This window comes from Polypterus senegalus, chromosome 9 (genome assembly GCF_016835505.1).
Source record: "Polypterus senegalus isolate Bchr_013 chromosome 9, ASM1683550v1, whole genome shotgun sequence".
NCBI classification, from domain to species: Eukaryota; Metazoa; Chordata; class Cladistia; order Polypteriformes; family Polypteridae; genus Polypterus; species Polypterus senegalus.
Genome location: NC_053162.1, coordinates 75282673 through 75303577, shown reverse-complemented (window position 1 = coordinate 75303577; position 20905 = coordinate 75282673). Strand labels below are relative to the sequence as shown.

Sequence of the window (20905 nt, the reverse complement as noted above, 5' to 3'; positions counted from 1 at the left end):
AAATGTATATATTTTGTGCCATCATTCCACCATTTTGTTCTCAAGGGTTTTACTACATTAAAACGCCCATTGTTGGTCATGTGGCCCGAGGCATATGTTGTCACATGAATAGGATACACTGTTAAATATGGTGGCACTTTGTTCCAAGCATCCAAGCTTTTTGATAACAAACAAACTTAATTCTTCATTCTTTCACTGTATTTGTTACTTTGAGTTATATCATTTTTACCTATGCTCTGTATCTTTTTCAATTTTGTTTTGGTTTAGTTATTTGTTTTCTGACTTTTTAGATTAGATACTTCTTTCTTTTTCCAGGCACAATAATTTAAATTGGTGATCAAAAGGCAAATCCCATACCTCAGAAATACAGGACTAAAGTCAAATACCAAATCACTAAACATTGACTGTGGATCCCAGAAAAAAATCACAGATCAATAAACTTTAAACTAGGGGTACGCAACTCATTCATCATGACTGACCTGTTATTGAACTTTTTATCCAGTAAGACCTTAATACTGTATTTGGAAAATAATATGTCATTATTGTTACAACTTTACTGTAATTTTTAGTTAGAAAAGGGTTCAGCAGTACATTTGCCACTAACCTCATGTAGCAAAATTGTAATAAATTTGAGATTAAATCCTACTTGAAATTTTAAGTTGTAGTAAAGGTTACAGTTTGAAGCTGTTATTACACCAAAGCAAATTGAATTATTTTATCCTTTCATATGAAGTTCTGTTCAACTTATGGTTTCAATTTTTTTAGCCATATACAGTTAGGTCCATAAGCATTTGGACAGTGAATCAATTTTCATAATAAGGTGTGAGCAGTTCCCTTATTATTTCATTAACTATTAAGCAGATAAAAGGTCTGGAATTGATTCCAAGTGTGGATTGCATTTAGAAGCCATCACTGTGAACTCTCAATATGAGGTCCAAAGAGCTGTCCATGCAAGTAAAACAGTCAATCATTAGGCTGAGGAAACAAAACAAACCCTTTAGGGAGACAGTAGAAACATCACGAGTGGTCAAATCAGCCATTTGGTACATTGTTAAAAAGAAGGAACACACTTGTGAACTCGGCAACACCAGAAGGCCTGGAAAACCACAGAAGACAACGGTCCTGGATGATTGCAGAATTCTGTCCTTGGTGAAGAAAAACCCCTTCACAACATTTAGCGAAACCAAGAACGCTCTCCAGGAGGTAGATCTGTCATTGCCAAAGTCTACAATCAAGAGAAGACTTCATGAAAGTAAAGACAGATTGTTTACCACAAGGTGCAAACTAATGTTAAACGTCAAGCACAGGTAGGACAGATTAAACCTTCCCAGAAAACATATTTTTAAAACCAGTCCAGTTCTGGAACAATTTTCTAGGACAAAGGAAACTAAGATTAATATATAGCAGAATGTTAGAAAGAGAAGAGTACGGAGAAGAGAAGAAACAGCTCCTGATCCAATGAATACTACATCATCTATGAAACATGGTGGAGAGAGTTTTATGGTATGATCATGCATGGCTGCGAATGGAAGTCCTACATTCGTATTTATTAATAATATGACTGCTGGCAGAAGTAGCAGGATGATTTCTGAAGTGTATAGGGCTATACTGTCTGTTCAGATTCAGCCAACTGCTGCAAAACTGATAAGACAACATTTTGCAGTATAGATGGACATTGAGCCAAAATGCACTGTGAAAGCAAACCAAGTGCTTTTCAAAATAAAGAGATGAAATATTCTTCAATGGCTAAGTCAGTCAACTGATCTCAACCTAAGTGGACATGTATTTCACTTACTGAAGACAAAACTGCTGGCAGAAAGTTCAGTGAACAAGCAGCAACTGAAAACAACTGTAGTAAAGGCCTGGCATAGTATCACTAGGGTGGAAACCCAGCATTTGGAGATGGCCATGGTATTCCAGACTTCAGTCATTCATTGACTATAAAGGATTTTCAAACAAATATTGAAAATAACCATTGTATTCATGATTATCTTAGTTTGTCCAAATACTTTTGAGCCCCTGGAAATGGGGGCTATGCAGAAAAATGGCTGTCATTCCTAAATGGCTCATGTAATGTTTTTGGTAAACCCCTTAAATTAAAGCTGAAAGTCCACACTTCAGTCATTTAATGATTGCTGAATTTCAATTCCATTGTGGTGGTGTACACAGTGAAAATTATGAATATTGTGTCACTGTCCAAATACTTATGGAGCAAACTGTATACTGCTGTAGTAATGAATGGTGAGCCAATGATAGGAGATCAAATGCACAGTCTGCCAATATATACAGTTACCTGATCATTTTAATCCATAAAGAAGATTCCTGCTTTGTGTGAATCTTCTTCTTGTATTGTTGATTCCCCCCACATATTAAATATGTACATTAGGTACATTGCATTGGTATCAGTGTGTGTGCCTTCCAATGGACTAGTATCCCTTTCAGAGTTGGTACCTTTACATCCAATGCTTCTAGGACAGTCTCCATATCCCAGTGGCACTTGTCAGAATAAGGCAGATTAAAAAGGGATGCATCACTGTTTTGTATTGTTTTGCAAAGACACATCTATTTTACACTGTGTGTTCATGTCACAAGTGTTGTTATTGCAACAGTGACTTTGTGCTCACTTCCAGTAATCATAAATGTCCTAATCTGTAGACAGCTATAGAGTTATATAAAGGTGTGTTTCAATTTTATGATGTTGGTAAGACACCATTTATTTTGTCAAGTTTTTTTTTTTTATACAGGTTTCTCATTTAAAATTTGAGAGTTGGATTTTGGATTGCAGAGGTGAAGAAAGATAACACTGGTTTTGCCCCTGGTTTGTTCAGTTTTATGGTTTGAATTTGCAGTACTCTTTCTCATTAAGTTGATTCCTAACTGTCTTAAGATTGTGGAATTTATGGTCAAAATCTATGTCACCTCAAAACTGTAAACCCACATCAAAAGTGAAGGTTCTGTACTGCACTTTTATTTTAAAATATTACATTTCCTCATATCCAGTATAGTGTGACAAATGGTTCTCTCCTTTCATCACACTTGTGACTCATCAGAACACACCTGTTGCTATAACCAAAGTAAGACCAATACAATTTGTTCTAAACTTGAAATCAAATATGACCATTTTCAGTTTACTCCCAGACCAATTTTTTGGATTCACTTTTAACAGATGTGTCAATTAAGACTGAGTGAACATTAATGGTGAATAGAACCAATAATGTGAAATTGTTTTGAGAAATCATGTTCATGATTTGAAAAATGAACAGCAGAAAATATATTAAGAAAAATAAAACATATTTACTTCTATAAAGGAAAGATGAGTTTTTTTTATAAACCAGATTTCACATATGTGCACTGTAGTGGCTAGGTAAATGGAAGTTTTTATACTGATTTTGAGAACTGCTTCTCAAAATCAAAGAATTCTTCAAGAAATCTAATATATAGCTAGAGAATAAGCAATAGCTTTTGATATATGCTTTCCTAACTGAAATAATGCATATGCCAAATGGATTTAATTTGGAGCTACAAGGAAAAGAAAACTTTTGTTAAGGAAGGTACATTGTCATGACCTTTAGAATTTACACTGTGAGACAGAATGTCAGAAAAAGAACCAACACACATCTTCATACTCCTCAATGCATTTAACCAAGTTGATATGGTCTACTAAGATTATGACAAAACATTTCAATGATTTTGCATTAACTCAGCCTGTTGATTCATACATGTATTTCCTGTATGAAACAGATTTAGAGGAAACTGTGTAAAATTTGGATCTCACTGTTGGTTCATCAGCAGTGGAGAATGAAACTGTCACCTTTCAAAATGAAATTTTTGTATTAAAGCTAGATTGTCCTCGGGGATGTAAACTGAATTCTGGAGGATATATGTTCAAACATCAGATGTTTACTCTCCATTTGTGAGCCTACTTTGAATCTGCCTGAGACTGTCTTCTCTTAGATGAAGGTTAAGTCAAGATGTGAAGCTACTGTGACTAACCACGTTGCTGACTGTTTGACACTGGCTACAATCTACTATTATGACAAAGCTGACACTCCTTCCTAGTGCCTGTCATCATGCTGTGAGAAATTAACTGTTTAGTGACAGAGTTGAACTTTTTTGCAGTTGGTTATTAGCATTCTGTCAGCCATTTATGTTGCTTTATGGCTTTAACATTGCTTTGGTGGTTGGTCTAACCCTTAAAAAGAAAAAAGTACATTCGATGCCAACACTACCCTAAACTCTTAAAAAAAGAAAAATAATTAAATAAAAATGGTGTTGACGTAAAACACTAAATAAAATGGAGCTGAAGAAGGTCTATTGCAGAGTCAAAACCACTATACTCAAATAAAGTACCATCTGAGCTTCCCCAGTTTTTATACACTCCCCATCCATCATGTGGCTACTGTGCAATATGTACAGAATACCAACAGGCATAAATAGGAGGTGCTTGGGGCAATTGATGTTTGAAAGGGAAGGGCAAACATCAGAACTGCAGCCAGTCCCAGGCATAAAGTTTGGACTAGGGTGGAACATTTCTGTCATAACTTACAAGAACTTTCCATACTAATCCTCTAAGACTGCAATATTTTGAGAGTAGCAGAAATTTAGAATGTACTTCTTTAGGAGCTAATCAGAAGAGTAGATAAGTCCTTGTGTAGATCAGTACCCAAGATGTCAGGATCAACCACCTACTCTACCAGGCAAATGTTATAGAACAACTCAGTTTTTATAATTTTTCTTCAAATGTAGTCAGTTGAAATGCCATGAGTGACCTAAAATGATGCAAAGTTTAACAGTAGACTGCCAAGTTTAAATTTAAAGTTCTAAAACTTTTAACCGGTAGTGTAAGTACATGGATCTATAGTAAACCTGAAATCAAAGGGCAGAACTAATCAGGATTAGAATCTAAACCTAAATTTTATGTGTTGCTTGAGCACAAGTCTATTGCTAAGTTTCCCCTTTATTTACTGAAGGTTTGAAGGCTGTTTAATGCAAATAATCATCTTTTATTGTATAACCATGATGACATCTCATGCCACACAGCATATGCCTCATGTGCCAAGCAATGCATAGTGTCCTGAATAAGAAGTTCCAAAATGTCGGCATCCATAATAAGTAAACTCTTAAAAAGGCAATGAAAAGATAAAGTATGAAAAAAATATGTTTCTGACAAAGTGGGTTTTACAAAATATATTGCTGGAGTGCTTAGTGTGAAGACATTGGCGAGCAATTTCAGACAGATTCAAAACACATCAGATGCAGTAGGCCCAGAAGAGATATGTTGATTATTATTACAATTATATTATTTATTTATTAGGTTCTAGGTTTTTACTCACTGTAGTTTATCTGTCCCCTGTTTTTATTTATTAGTATTATACTGAGTAGAAGCAATGCTGCAAGAGTGCCCCCTCCTGTTAAAGACTTTTTTCTAACAGGAAACTTTTACTGTTAATCATATTTTAAATTAATAAAGTTTATTTGAATAATAGAATCATAGATTATTAAACTAGAAACCGATTTTAACTTGTAATTAAACAAACATTTTAAATAACATACTGCTAATTATTTCAATGTAAATATTTTTATTTTAAATTACATTGTTATAATTGACAAACATTTTTTAAGTGTATTTATACTGTCATCAGATGATGACCTATATGCTTATCTTCTTGACTTTTAAAGTGTTGGAAGGTTTTCTTGACTGTTATTTGAGTTTTTCTTTTCAGCCTGGAAAATTTAATTTATTCTTCCCTAAATATGTACTGTAAAAATTATATATTGCTTAATTATATTTTCTTAAACAATTATTACCTTTAGACATTTGCCTATTTTGCTGTATATTTTAATTTATCTGTTCATTTTCCATACTGGCTTTTTTCATTACAGGGCCACTAGCAGCCAGAGGTAAACAAAGCATGTACCAGGACCCACCTACCGTACAGTAGGATAGTTTACCAGTTTCAATAAATTTAAGATCCATTTGTTTGGGGAGAAGGAGGAGAACCAGGGTGGCAGAGGAGAGCTAAAATGAACATGGGTAACATATGTAAACTTTACATGGGCAGTGACTAAATTTGAAATTTAATTGATGGTTCACTGCAACACCGTGATGCTGCTATTATAAATAATACCATTTAAAACTCTTCCTTTTTTAGATTACAAATACTCTATTTAAAAATACAATTAATATAGACATAATCTTGAAACAATTGCTGCCAATTGCCCTTTGGATCTGCTCATCTCAAGAGATGAGATTCCTGCAAATATATTTTCCTCTGATTTCATTGTCTCTGATGCTTTTCAAAAATACATTATGCACATTATCCTTTAGCATGACACCTTTCCATTAATTAGGATTACATTTTTAGGTAAATAAATTATTTCCTCCCAGCTTAATGTCCTTTTCTTAGTAATAATGCCTTATTAATAAGGAACTGCATCTATATGAGTACACTGATTTACTACATGTGTTCTGTAACTTACAGGTATGATCAACAGTGGATACTTTGGATAGAGGAAAGTAGTGTTCTCTGCTTAAGATATCATTTAGAGGCTGCTTTTATTATCATATTAAAAAAAAGTCCATAAATTCATGTGGCCTTCTTTCAGTGAAAAATAAGTGCCCACATCATTACACTTATGATATGATCTGTATAAATGCCTTTTTATGTATACTGTACATAATGCTGAAGATATTCTTGTTTAATAGTTAGGAAAGTGTTTTAGTTTAGAAATGAATAAATGTTTTCCTAAAGCAAAACTTTGCATGCAGCATTATTCCCTCTGAGTGAAAACAAAACACATCTTCAAGTTATAGAGCCCAACTAATTAAAATACTACCAAAATGTAATCCTACAAATATAGTAAAAGTAAAATTTAAATTTGTGTCAGGCCTCGCTTCTCGGCCTTTTGGCTAAGATCAAGTGTAGTATCTGTTCTTATCAGTTTAATATCTGATACGTCCCCTATCTGGGGACCATATATTAAATTGATTTTTGGCACAGAGAGATGGAACAGGGGCTTGCTCTGTAAAAAAAGAAAGGAAGAGAAAATAAATAAATAAATAAATAAATTTGTGTCAGGTAAAGTTTTTTTCCCTCCAAATTTTACATAGGTTAGAAAAGCACATTTCAATATGTAAAACATATTACAGTCACAATGTGAATAATTATTACATTCCAAAAATGTATGTCATATTAATTTAAATTAAGCACATCTCCCTTCACAGTAAAGTGAGATGAAGAGATTACCTTTTATGAACAACATGTTTGATGCTTTCCATTAGATCTTTTAAAATTTTCTTCTAATTGTAGCTATTGGATATTTTAACTATTTTGAGGTAATCAGCAAAAAGTTTATTCTAATGTGTAAGACTATTCACTGGGAAAAAGAATGCTCTTAATCATATTAATTTTGATCCCAGAGGTCCTGTAGAATTTATACAATATATTTCAAATGAGTGGCAGTGATGAACATGAATCCGTAATGAGGAGCACTATGGCATCAGCACAGAGAGAGAGAGACATACTTTTTGTTTAAGCCTTTCTGTTATGATCCCCTTGATCTCTGGCCGTTTACATACATAGTTCAGTCATAATTGCAAAACAGCACTAGTGATAATGGGCTGGTCTCTCTACTTCCTTGTTTTAGTCAGAATGTGTATTGTTAATATGAACAGAGATTTCTGGGTTAGCTTATAATAATTTTATCCAAGCACATAGATTGGATTCAAACACAAATTGCATAGTACTGTAAATGGCTATCCTCCATAAACTCCCGTCAAAAGCGATAACTGCTACATCTGGAAGGTAAGCAGGAATACATATTACGGTAAAAAGTTTGATCATGAATGCCTTATTTAAGAATTTGATCTTGTCATATTCACTGTCTCTCTTAGCTACAACTTTCACCATGGTGAAAAATCCCTTGAATTTGGTACCTTTGCTAACCCTCAAACTGCACAAGGAGGGGGAGGGGTGGTGGTTTTAAAACAGGGTCCAGCATAAACTGGCTTCAAGCAAGAAACTGTCTGAAAATGGAAACGAACTAGCAATGGCAATTTATGAATCACTTGACCTATACACTTAATAATGGAATATGGACCTCTTAGGACATTGTCTCCTGTAACAAGACATCTGGTGGGCAGAATGATGCAAGACATTATGGATAGCCAGTGTTAACATGGCACTCCAGGTATTCTGAAAAATATCAACAGTCCATCGCAGATTTTTTTCTAAATTACATTTTACCTATTTCATCTGTCTGTTAGCCTCCAAATGATATCCAAAACTTAAATCCAGTTTGTTTGCAAATAAAAAACTGCAAAAGCAAGAAACAAATTGTGGTTGTCTGTCTCAAATAGTGGACTTCTTTCAAGAAGACATTGGCTAATTCTTTGTCCTATAGTAATTTTTTTCAATGGAACAAAATGAGCACATTTTGACAGTCTGTCAACTATACCTAAAATTTTGGTGCTGAAAATGTTGAAAAAGGTAAAGACCAATAATGAAATTCATACAGATGGCTTCTCATCGTCTGTTAGAGGGAGGTATACCGAAAGGCAATCCCTCAGATGATATCTCTACTACTGTCTCCCTTCTTGCTAAGGTGCACTCATTTCTTGGCACACAACATTTTACTGTAGCACAAAGAAGCGAGTTAAGAAATCCACCCCACCAACCACCTGCTGAAAGTTTATAAAGGATGGAAAGGCCCACCTCCTGGAAATCAGTTATAAAATTTGGGCTTTCTTGAAAGCCCATAAAGATGTTCTTCACACATTGACATTAAAGTGATCCAATTAATGTGTGTTATATCCACTGCTTCTGAACATTATTCACTTAAAAGTAAGATGGGTCAAATTAATCAAAATACTATTAACAACAAGCCTAAATTTGATATATTCAAATTTAGGTGAAATGTTCTGTTTGGATACTTGTATACTTGTATCTTATCTGAAGATTGTGAGTCACATAACCAGCCATGAAAAAGAGCTTATATCCATACTAGCTGCTCTTTTTTCCCCCTTAAAACTTTACAACAAAAATGCAATGCACATAACCCTAATATTTATTCAGCATTACACCTAATAGTTTTATGCATTGTTTATCAAATCAGAAACAACATAATCCAGAGCCTGTGGTAACTGTAGTAAACACTGCTAACATTGAACGGGCTCTTTTAAAGTTTGATTTCAAAGCTATTATAGTAACATGGAAAATCGGAAACATGGATGTTATGCTACATTATGTTTAATGACAAATCAGACTTTTGCTTGCTGTGGTGGATGCTCAAAGTTCTAATGAAAAGTAGCAGTGTAATAAGCTGAAGCATGTCAGTTTTACTAATGAAAATATATACTGACCTGTAAGCATTAACATTTTTTTTATCCCTCCCCTGTATTGCTAGCTTTTTTCAAAGGTGGCTAAATCCTTTGCACTGGTGGTATAGCCTATTCTTTTTTCTCATTTTTTTATAATATTGTCTTTAATGAGAACTAACTTTTTTGTGTCTGGTTTTGATTTTTATCTGGCAACTGATGGTGTCAATTAAGTCTCCACAGATTAGGTGGATTTGGTAATAAATAATAAATGATTGGATGGAAAACATGTTTAAAACAATTTCTGGCCAATAGTAATTTTTGCAGCTCATCAAAATGTTATAAGGCATGCAAGTCTACTTTTAAACTGTGATGCCACTACATAGTTTCTAATTTAACTTTTAATGATTTATAAAATAATCTATTAGTGTATAATGCACAATTTAAAAAGGTACACAGTCAAGTTGCCCTTGCAAATTTTTAAACTTGCAGTCATGTTTAACATTCAGCATATCTGTTCACCTTCATGAATTAATGAAAGAATGAATTAATTATATGTACAGTACTTCCATGATTTAAATATATATATATATACTGTATATATATATATATACTGTATATATATATATATATATATATACTGTGTATATATATATATAAAAATTTAAATGTTGTTAAATACAAAAAAATATCACATATGAATAGTTATATTTCACAATATTATGTAGTGCTGACAAGGTAAAATAGCACCATATTTGGTCACGCCAACTGGTCCTTAGATGGAACATTGACTACAAATGTTACAAGTCAAAACAAACCCTTGGTTATCCTGACATGTGATTCCCCTCCAAAAGTAACATAAGTTCCTGCATTTGTTTAATAGCAGGGTGACCAAAAAAAGTCAATGAATGTGCTTAGTTTAGCATCTCTTTTCTAAATTCGGAGGGTATATAAAGTTTCCTATAGCAGCATTATATGGATTTCTTGTAAAGTTAAGGAGTTGAATATTTTGTAGATGAGCTCCAAATGGTTAATGATTATTTGGTATGCAAAAACCTGTTTAGGTGGCAAGATATATTCAGGTTGGATAGGACTCCCATTTAGTTGAAACTGTCTAGACAAGGCATTTACCTTTACATTCCTATTACCAGGAATGAAATGACATGAAATAACACAATACAATCTGCCCTTAAACAATGTCAGTCTGGCCTGATGAGAGTCCTTTATCGATTGTAAGATAGGACAGATTCTTGTTGTCAGTATAAATTATGAACGGAAATTTTGTGACTTCTGTTCAATGATGCCATTTTACAGCAATTTGATTGCCAATAGGTTATGATTGACTACATAATAATTTTGTTCCACAACAGATAAAGGTGCAAGAATGGTGTTTTCCAGGATGAAGAAATTGATGAGAAAGTATATCTCCAACTCCAATACTAGACACATCAACTTCAAATTGTAATGAAAGGTCATTGTGACATAGAATTTGAGCAAAGGGAAAAAGTTTTTTAAAAAGCTTATAAAACTATTGTTCCACGAGGAACCAAATATAATTGTGAGAGGCTTTCTTAGTTAAGGAAGTTGTGAGGGAAATGACAGTTCTAAAGCTTTTAAGAAACCTGTGGTAATACTTAGAAAATTCAACAGAATGCTGAACCTATTCAATACTTTCAGGCAGTATCCAGTTGGAAAATTGAGGTTACCATATACCTGTCTATGAAATGTCATAGGCCAAAAACATTACAGAGCATCTGTGAAATATACAGTTCTCAACCTTTGACAGAAAGATTGTATTTTCTTACTGTAAGAAGTACCCTTACATGGGTAACATAGTAGTCTGATGTTGCCAGTATAAACAAGGACATATATACTGTATTACCAGGAATATATTGAAAATGTCATTATTGAAGGTCTAAAACACTGTTTATATATTTGCTAAACCAGAGAGCATCACCTTAGTAATAATGCCCAGGAGATGTGTTTAATGCTGTTTTCTCTTCATCACCTTCTTAAATTCTGATTAGAAGTTTTTATCTACAGCAACTTACAAATGAGATCAACATAGTCAGGTTTGTTTTGAAGGAAGTGTCATTAGATTAATGAAAATGACCAAAACAAGTCAAAAATGATTTAGACCTTATAAGTAAGCAACCATTAAACCAATTAAAGCACAAGACTTGTTAACCTTACTATAACTGTAAAAAGTGCCTAGCATTAAAATCATTAGTAGTTATTCAGGTACTCACAACACAGCAAAGTCTTCAAAAGCTTATACAGTGAAGGGTTCTGATGTTCAGATGAATTCGAGCAGCTCATTTCACCAGTGAGGAACTATTCTAGATTGCAACTTAGAGGCAGTATCTCCAGATGTCTTTCCTTACTAGACCAGAGTGGGCATAAAAGAAGATTAGGACCTGGTGAGGGCATCCATATCTGTATAAATAGGTACTGAACAACTAGCTACCCCGTATGCAAGCATCAGTGACTTCAACTTAATGCCTGCTGTTATGCTGCTGCTACAGAAAAAAAGTGGAGGCTCTTGAGGAGGAGAGTGACATGCACCCATTTCAGCTGGTGGAAAATAAGATAATGCTTCAGCATTTTGGAGCCTGTTTTGTGACTTGACTGTATTTATATCCCCATCAGCAAATAGTTGCAGTCAAGGCGCATTTTGAACAGTGCCTGATTGAGAATTTGAGTTGCATACTCTGTCAGACACATTCTGATCTGCAAATGTTATACAGAGTGAATCTGCATGAAGCTAGTATATGTCTAAAACCTAGGCAATTATAAAAAAAAAAAAACGACTGAATGCAAGAAAAGGTGTTTTTCAAACATGGAACTTAAGTGGCTGCTTCTCAACGTACTTCTGCTGGCAGTGTTTTAAAAGTTATTTATATATTCACTAATGGATGTGTTCCCTTGTTTCAAGTGCAATAAGCAATTAATAGCAACCTCAGCACTAATAGGATCAAAAAATCACTTTAAAATATCTTCCCTACACTTGGTCCCATCGCTAGAGAACTGTGTAAAATGTGTTATTTGCAGTTTTTGTTTACTATATTACCACTGCTTTAGGCTTGAGCAGAATCAATTCTTTGTCTTAAGTGGTTAAATTCTTCTACAAATCATTGAAATGATGAAATGGCATCAGAGACTTGTTTCTTCAGATCTTTGACTTCTGTCTGTAAATATTTTTTATTAATTTAAACAACTGTTTCACCCCAGGTTCACTCATTTTATGAGCCAAGATTACGTTTTGCCTCAGGTTGGAATTAGGTAGACCACAAATGCAAAAAGGAAAGAACCAGGGGCCTTATGTATAAACGGTGCGTATGCACAAAAGTGTTGCATACTCCCATTTACACGCTGAAATTGCAATGTATAAAACCTAAACTTGGCATAAAGCCACGCACATTTTCATGCTAGCTCAAACCCTGGCGTACGCAAGTTCTCCGCTCGGTTTGGCAAACTGCCGGCACCCAACATCAAAGCAGTGCTTTTGTTCCAGTGTGGTTTCCCTTTCTTTTTTAGATCCACATCCTTGACGCGGCTTTATCATATACAGTACACTGAAATTAACAACATATTCCAAATACCATAGCTGCTTTAGTGTTGTTACTCTCACTGCACCTTCTTCTTCTTTCAGCTGCTCCCCTTAGGGATTGCCACAGCGGATCATCTTTTTCCAATATTACTCTCAATGCACCACTCAGAATATTTATATCACTGTATCTGAGTGTGGAATCACAGCTCTACAGCAGCTGATCGGAAGGAGAATTATCAGTATACTGCATCAAGCACATACTGCCTCAGTCATGCGCACTGTCTATTGAACTGCTCTCATACGCCAAATGCTTCAGAGCCTTTCCTGTAGGAACATCGCAGTTCAGAAACAGTTTAATCCCAAGAACTATAAACGTGCTCAATCAGTCCATCAATTGTTCCCTGTAGAGCTGTTTGTATTTATTAGTACAATTAGCTCACTGTAAACTTTTGATACATTTATAATATTGCACAACCTAAGCCACTTTATAAAGTGCATATTTACATATGATGACAATATCATTTTTAAGATGAAATGCAGCAAAATATGTTTATTACGTTATACAGACATCATTTAAATAATCTATATTGTTAATAATTAAACTTGTGAGGACAAGGTGTCGCAGCACTAGCTAGTTCAGGGATTGTTCCTGCCTTGTGCTGTATTCTTGCTGGGGCTGGCGCAACACTGGAAGGATAGATGGATAGAATAATTAAACATGTACTACGAAGATATTTCAATGTTCCTTAAAAGTTTTGAAGAATCGGCGTTCTCAGCTTACAGATAGCTTAACATCTATTACAGAGCTGATTGTGTGGCGATTGGTTACTTAGAGAAAGAAACGGAAGGATAGGAATTGGAGGTTAGTATGTTTGAAAGAGACAGTACTGCTTCAATAAATTGTTCCATCAAAGGTCACGCATGGTGCAACAAGCATCTTGTGGGAGGCAGGAACAATCTCTGGCCAGCTCATCACTATCACTTTCGCCACTGTGCTCCCATGCTTAATAACATGCTTTAACTCATATCATCATGAAAATGATATCAAGTATACATCTCAGTATTTTAATTATTCAGAGAGCTGTAATATCACAAATGTAATGGATTCTGTGTCCAGTTAGAGAAAGAGAAAGCCCGTAGTAATTCACACACATAGAGCACATAGAAGAATACATACAAAACAAAACATTTAATGTGCTACTTTAGTTACGATGGCATTTGAGAAACTAGTAAATTAAACAATTTAAAGATGAAGTTTGTGATGTTCTACTTTGATGACAAAATAAACTTACGTGATTAAAGTGGAACTTTCGAGATTAAAGTTGACATTCCAAGCATTTTTCTCACTGTGTCCCTATTTTTTCTTTTCTCTGTACCCTAATGCTTTCATATGACACTCAGACAGTGGGCTATGACTTGCCTTTTCACGGCGACTTTGATATCTGACAACTTCTTTTTTATTTCAGGCACTGTGCGACTTTGTAAACTTCAGCTTTCGAGTTTCACCGACACTCTATGTCACTTGATCAACTTCCTTTTGTTGTTTATACCACTGTTTAAACCAACAAATAGTACGTTTTTCCTTGCCTCCACTTGGTATTTGCCGGAAATTCTTCTATTTTCCCCCGTGCTTTTGCCATTGCCTTTTCACAGAACGCTAAGCTTAAGGGCTATTTATATTGATTTGCATATCGAAAGAGGCTTAATTCTGGGAGGAGTTTGGGTGGGGCATCAGGCGCGTGTATGTGCATTACTTTTCGCGCTGACCGGGATTTATGTAGTGGAAGAACTTGGAAGTTGGCGAATACACAGATTTATGCATCTGGATTTTTTTGTGGGTACGAGCATTTCCGCTTTTGTCCTTACGCCATATTTTAGTATGAATAACGCTGTGCATAGAATTCACGAGGCCCCTGGACACTTCCGCTAACTAGCTGCCTACCCTATCTTGGGCATTCTGTAGTAGAGTCTGCTGGGCCATCCAATCTGATGAGAGATTCCAATGCTACTTTATCTGAGATTACTTTTCTTAGGCAGGAGAGCAGCTTGACAGTAGAATAGTGGTACCAACTGTCACACCAAGACTGTGAGAAGAGAAACTGAATAGATAAGGGCTTAGTAATGGTTTTAGAAGCTGAGGCTGAAGGGGAATCTGTTATATTATTAGGCACATCATTCCACAGCTTTGGTGCCTTGTAACTAAAAGTTAAACTTTCCACTGTTATTTTATGAACCCTGGCAATCATACATGGGCTGGTATCTTGAGATCTGAACATGTGCTCTAGTTTATAAGTAACTAGCAAAATACCCGCGCTTCGCAGCGGAGAAGTAGTGTGTTAAAGAAGCAATGAAAAGAAAAGGAAACATTTTGTAAATAACGTAACCTGATTGTCAATGTAATTGTTTTGTCACTGTTGTGAGTGATGAGTGTTGTTGTCATATATATATATTGTAAGATATGGCCGGCCATGTACCCCGGCCAATACCCCCAAGCCGCCAGGTGGAGCCCTCCTTGCAGCATGGAGGTCCCCAGAAGACCAGCAGGGCATTATGGACCATGTAGTTTTTATGCACCGCCCTGCTGGATGCCATGGGGGCCACGAGAGGGAGCTGCAGGGAGGACCGAAGAGTTCTTCATGCCCTATGACCCGGAAGTTCGTCATAGGAAGAGCGACGGCTTCGGGTGAGAAAAACATTATTTACCCTGACCCGGAAGGAATAAGGACTTGTGGACTGTTGGGAAGGAACACCTCCGGGTCAGGGAATATAAAAGGACTGTGGGAGCTCCCAGACGAGGAGCTGAGTTGGGAGGCAGGGTGGCTAAGCGTCTGGGAGTGGAGGATTGTTTATTATTGTGGTTTATTGTTATTGTGAATTGTGGAGAGGAGCGTGCTTTGTGCACTTATTATTATAATAAATATCATCTTTGGACTTTTACCTGGTGTCTGACGTATAGTCTGAGGGTACAAGGGTGCGAGAAGCATCTTATTCTGTTACAGTTGGCGTAGCGGCAGGATTCTCTGGCCGTCAGTTTGGCAGAGGACCTGGAAAAATTTTACTGTGGACAGAATACCCCGGGAAGACAGCGTCACAACACACACAGGAAAATCGCCAGAAACCTCACCTTTTTTCAAGTCTATAATGGGAAAAAAGAAGACAAAACAGGGCAACAGCACCAGCGGAAGTTCCATGTTCGTCATGGCCGACACTCGGGATGAGCGACAGGGCGACTACACGGATCGGGAGAGGACTCCGGACGAAGAAACCTACAACGAGGTATGTGCTGCAAATGTAGATAATCTATTTAAAATTACTCATTTCGTACCATGCACATACCTCGGAAAAGATCATCCGGAAGTTCTGCGGGATGCAGGAGAATCTCCCGAAGATAGTGTGGCGCTTTGTATGGGCAGACGGACAACGAAAAGGACTTCCGCATTACGGGTGCCGTCGAGGGACACGGGAAGTACCACGAAGGATTCCAGAAAGGTGACGTTCCGTGTCCAGCTGTTTATGACTTCGCCCAAGAAAAGACGGACTTGATTTTTCCGAAGGAGAAAGGGGTGGTGAGCGAAGCACTGCTCAACCCAAAAGAAGGTAAGGAGGGCCGGGAAATGGCTGGTCGATCTGCCGACAAATTAATAAAGGCAGGTCGCAGTCAACCAAAGATGGCGGCCCGGTCCTCGTCTGTAGAGAACTCCAATTCCCAGAAACCCGTGCGGAACCGTCAGAACACGTGCCGACAGCGGGCGAGTTCATTGGCTCCCGGCCGGACGGTATGGCAAACCAGGAAGTAAGCCAAACCCCGGCCGAATTAACTAATTATTTTGACGTGCGGGAACTCGAAAAATTAATCGAGCCCGTGCGGAGTATTTTGCAGACTTTAGAGGCGATTAAGAAGATCGTTGGAGATCTGGGAGCGGCGGCCGAAGCGCCTTTAAGAAGAGTACGTGAGTACCTGCGGCGATTGGACCGAGAGCCTCCCGTGTTATGTGATTTGGCGGTACAGACAGGTAATGTCGGTACCGTATATAATGTAATAGGGACGCAGTGTGATCCGGGCCCGCTTTTAATCCATAGCGGTGCCAAATGGATGTGTGCCCTACAAGAGAGGCGAAGCGTTTACGGAGCGGCGGGGAAGGACCGATCGAGCCAGAGCAGCTGGTTGGTGCTGTCTCTTGGAGCGATTCGATCCTAAAGACCCGACCCATGTTGTTTATAAATCAAAGGCGTGCAGACAGTAAAGGGCTCTCTTTCACTAATAGAGACCCAAACTGTGGACAAGCCCCAGAGTAAAATGGAGATCCTTAGAATAAAGAGGGGGTCTCCTGACAAGGTGGGAAAAAGGCGGAGAGCAGCGAGGCGGCCAGAAAACCCTCCTTGGCGGGGGAAAGGGTGGAGCTGACCGAGTTCCCGAGATGTTTCAGGTCTCGGGAAAAGAGCCAACCAGGAGGACTTCGTCGGTGCTACAATTGCCAGCGACCGGTCACGAGTGGCGCAATGTCCCCGGGGAGACAGGAGGTACACCGTCCCCCCAAGGTTTGCTCAAGGACAGGGGCAACGCAGTCAGAGCCTGGATGACGCGTCCTCTTGGAGGAAGACTTCCCTCTCGGGGCAGGCCGCTCCGAATCTTTATAATTCGTCGCTGGGGGGGGAATACTGTAAGATATGGCCGCCATGTACCCGCCAATACCCCAAGCCGCCAGGTGGAGCCCTCCTTGCAGCATGGAGGTCCCCAGAAGACCAGCAGGGCATTATGGACCATGTAGTTTTTATGCACCGCCCTGCTGGATGCCATGGGGCCACGAGAGGGAGCTGCAGGGAGGACCAAGAGTTCTTCATGCCCTATGACCCGGAAGTTCGTCATAGGAAGAGCGACGGGCTTCGGGTGAGAAAACATTATTTACCCTGACCCGGAAGGAATAAGGACTTGTGGACTGTTGGGAAGGAACACCTCCGGGTCAGGGAATATAAAAGGACTGTGGGAGCTCCCAGACGAGGAGCTGAGTTGGGAGGCAGGGTGGCTAAGCGTCTGGGAGTGGAGGATTGTTTATTATTGTGGTTTATTGTTATTGTGAATTGTGGAGAGGAGCGTGCTTTGTGCACTTATTATTATAATAAATATCATCTTTGGACTTTTACCTGGTGTCTGACGTATAGTCTGAGGGTACAAGGTGCGAGAAGCATCTTATTCTGTTACAATATATATATATATATATATATATATATATATATATATTTACACACACATAAACATATATATATACATATCTATACATTGTGAAACCTGGCCCCGGCACAGACAGACGGACAACATTTTTGCACCCAACACACTTTTATTTACTATTTGCAAGTTCTCACGTGCACTCACAACCCCAGCCCTTGGCACTGATTCCCCCAAAGTCCAGGGCCCACAGTCTCTGTGCCTTTGTCCTGGCCGCCTCCGTCCTCGCTCTCCAGCTCCGTCTGCTTCCTCCCGACTTCCACCAATCACTGGAGGGAGGCGGCCCCTTAAATAATGCCCCGGATGAGCCCCAGGTGCTTCCGCCTCTAGCCACCTCAAGCGTGGCGGAAGTGTCGGCTGTCTTCCTGGCAGCTCTCCGGTGCCACACAAAGTCTTCCCCGCACTTCCTGGTGTGGCGGAAGTGCCGGGCTCCCGGGATAATTAGGCACCGGGGCGCCGCCTGGCGGTGGCCACGGGTCCCTACAGGGCTGGGCTTCAAAGCCCTGTACCCGAGGCCCCTGCCTAACCAGGACGGACACCCCACTCCGCCTGGAGGAGGCACTCGCCCTCCTCCGGTCCTCCAAGCGCCCCGCCGGGCTCCAGCCCCAACCGCAACCGCACGGGATAAACCGCATCGGGCGCCGCCTGGCGGTGACCACGGGCCCCTACAGGGAAGGGCTTCCATGCCCTCAACCCGTGGCCCCAACAGAACCAGGACGGACGCCTCGCGGTCTGGAGGAGGCACAAGCCCTCCTCACGCCCTCCTGGCGCCCCGGCCGGGGCCACAGTGCCCCACCGCTAGCGAGGACACGTGGTCCGAACGGCACAACCCGAAGGGCAGCACGCCCCCAGCGAGGGTCCTACTATGTCCCCAGGGTCCAACACGGCACCCTGGGACATCTGTCTTCGCACCCTCGCCGGCGCAACGCCCCTGTGGTCTGCGCCGCTCGCCTCGCTGTTCCCCAGCGGGTCACCGTAGTCCTCCCGGCGTGGAGCACTCCCGCTGAGCGCCCGCTCCAGGAGGGCAGGTCCCTGTCGACGCCGGCCTCAGCGCCGTCGGGCTTCGGCCTGAAAAATAAAGGAAAAGAGGGCCAGAAGCACAGCCAGGACACTCATCCCGAGCGCCCCGTCGGTCTCCGTATCGACCGTGCTCCTGCCCCTCCGACAGCCCCCAACTTGCCTGCTGAAGTCCTCCGCCGCAGGTTCCATGCCCGTCCGTTCGCCGGCCTCGGCACCGCCTCGCAGGCAGCTCGCCCAGCCGCCCAGGGGATCTCCTCTGCCCATCCAGAGGCGGCCCTTCTCCGGACGCGCACCCAGCGCGCGTCCTCTCCTATCGGAGGAACCAGCATTCACCCTTCGGTTCCTCCTTCTTTCTTGGACGCGCTGGCGGTCTGGGTCTGAGCACAGCAAAGCTCAAATCCAGCCCGTCTGCGTCCAGGCAGAGCGACAGGAGACAGCTGCAGGCTTGGAGCGCAGGGCGCTAGGACCCAGGGCACTCAGCAGCCCGATCCTACCAGCCCCTGCATATTCGAGCTCCTCGCCGCTAGCCGCCTGCACCGCGGCGTCTGCTGTCGGGAGGTTGCTTACTTGGAGCTGATCGTTCCATGAACCGGTCACAGCCATGTTCGGCAAACCTCCCCCCTTGCTCTACGGGAACGGCAACACTCACCACTCCCGCCGTGTTCTGCCTGCCTCCGGTTCCAGCGCCGCGCCCGATCCTCCGTCTCACTCGGTGTCTTTCTCGACGCGACCGCCATCTCCATCAGCTGCTCACACTGAGCGGCGAGAACACGTAGCAGCTCCTCTAAAGGCGGCTTGGCGGGCGAAGGGACTCCTCCGACGCGACGCCGAGCCGCTGGTGAGAGAGAGAGACAGACGCCGGTGGGCTTACCTGTCCATCAGCTCCACGCGACGCCTGCCTCCTCTGGGCCACTCCCTCTGGCCCAATCGGGTCTCGGTTTGGCACGAGACTGGCATTCCTTGGGCCCGCCTCTATCCAATCATCGGCGGGCACGCAAGACACACCGCCAATCCCGTGCCTGTCAGCGGGCGGGACTTCCGCCCGCGCCATCTTGCCTCCCTGCTCCGAGTGCGGAGGCGTGCCTCTTCGCGCGTTGTGTTTGCGGCGATTCTTCGAGCCGCAGCGGCTCCGTTTCCGCAGCCTTCCTTGCTGCCGCCGTCGCCGCGCTGCCGACAGCCCGGGCGCGTGCTCCTGCCACGGACGCGGATCCGGTTCGTCCCTCCCTGTAGAAATGAAGGTAAGACCGACCCGAGGGCCGATGAATGCAGGGCAGGGCACTTACCTCCGGATCCCGTCATGCCGAGGCCCCGCCGGTGTGGCCTTCTGTGCTGCCACGCCGGCCTGGCTGTCTGTCTCGACAGCGCGACTGAGCCCGCTGCGCTCCGGCGATGTCTGGTTCTCCTCCGCACCCGGGGAAAGCAATTCCGCTGTCCGGCGGCGGTTTCTTGGGTGAAACGCGCGCCGGTTGTGCCGGGCGCTCCGCTGCCAGTGTGGGTCGCTGCTGCGCCGGGCCGTTCACAGAAATTTTTTGATTTAACAATACAGGTCCCCGCCTTGAACCAGGCGGAGTATCCTGCCGACTACGCCACTGTGAAACCTGGCCCCGGCACAGACAGACGGACAACATTTTTGCACCCAACACACTTTTATTTACTATTTGCAAGTTCTCACGCACTCACAACCCCAGCCCTTGGCACTGATTCCCCAAAGTCCAGGGCCCACAGTCTCTGTGCCTTTGTCCTGGCCGCCTCCGTCCTCGCTCTCCAGCTCCGTCTGCTTCCTCCCGACTTCCAC

At 41.1% G+C, this 20905-nt stretch overlaps 1 protein-coding gene and 1 pseudogene across 3 annotated transcripts in view; both read left to right on the top strand.

Moving 5' to 3' along the window:
• The window catches only part of LOC120535446 (zinc finger protein 821), a 132787-nt gene that overhangs the window by 15339 nt on the left and 96543 nt on the right, over window positions 1–20905 (top strand). The gene's annotated exons all lie outside the window — the stretch shown is intronic.
• LOC120536110 lies at window positions 6891–7058 on the top strand (annotated as a pseudogene).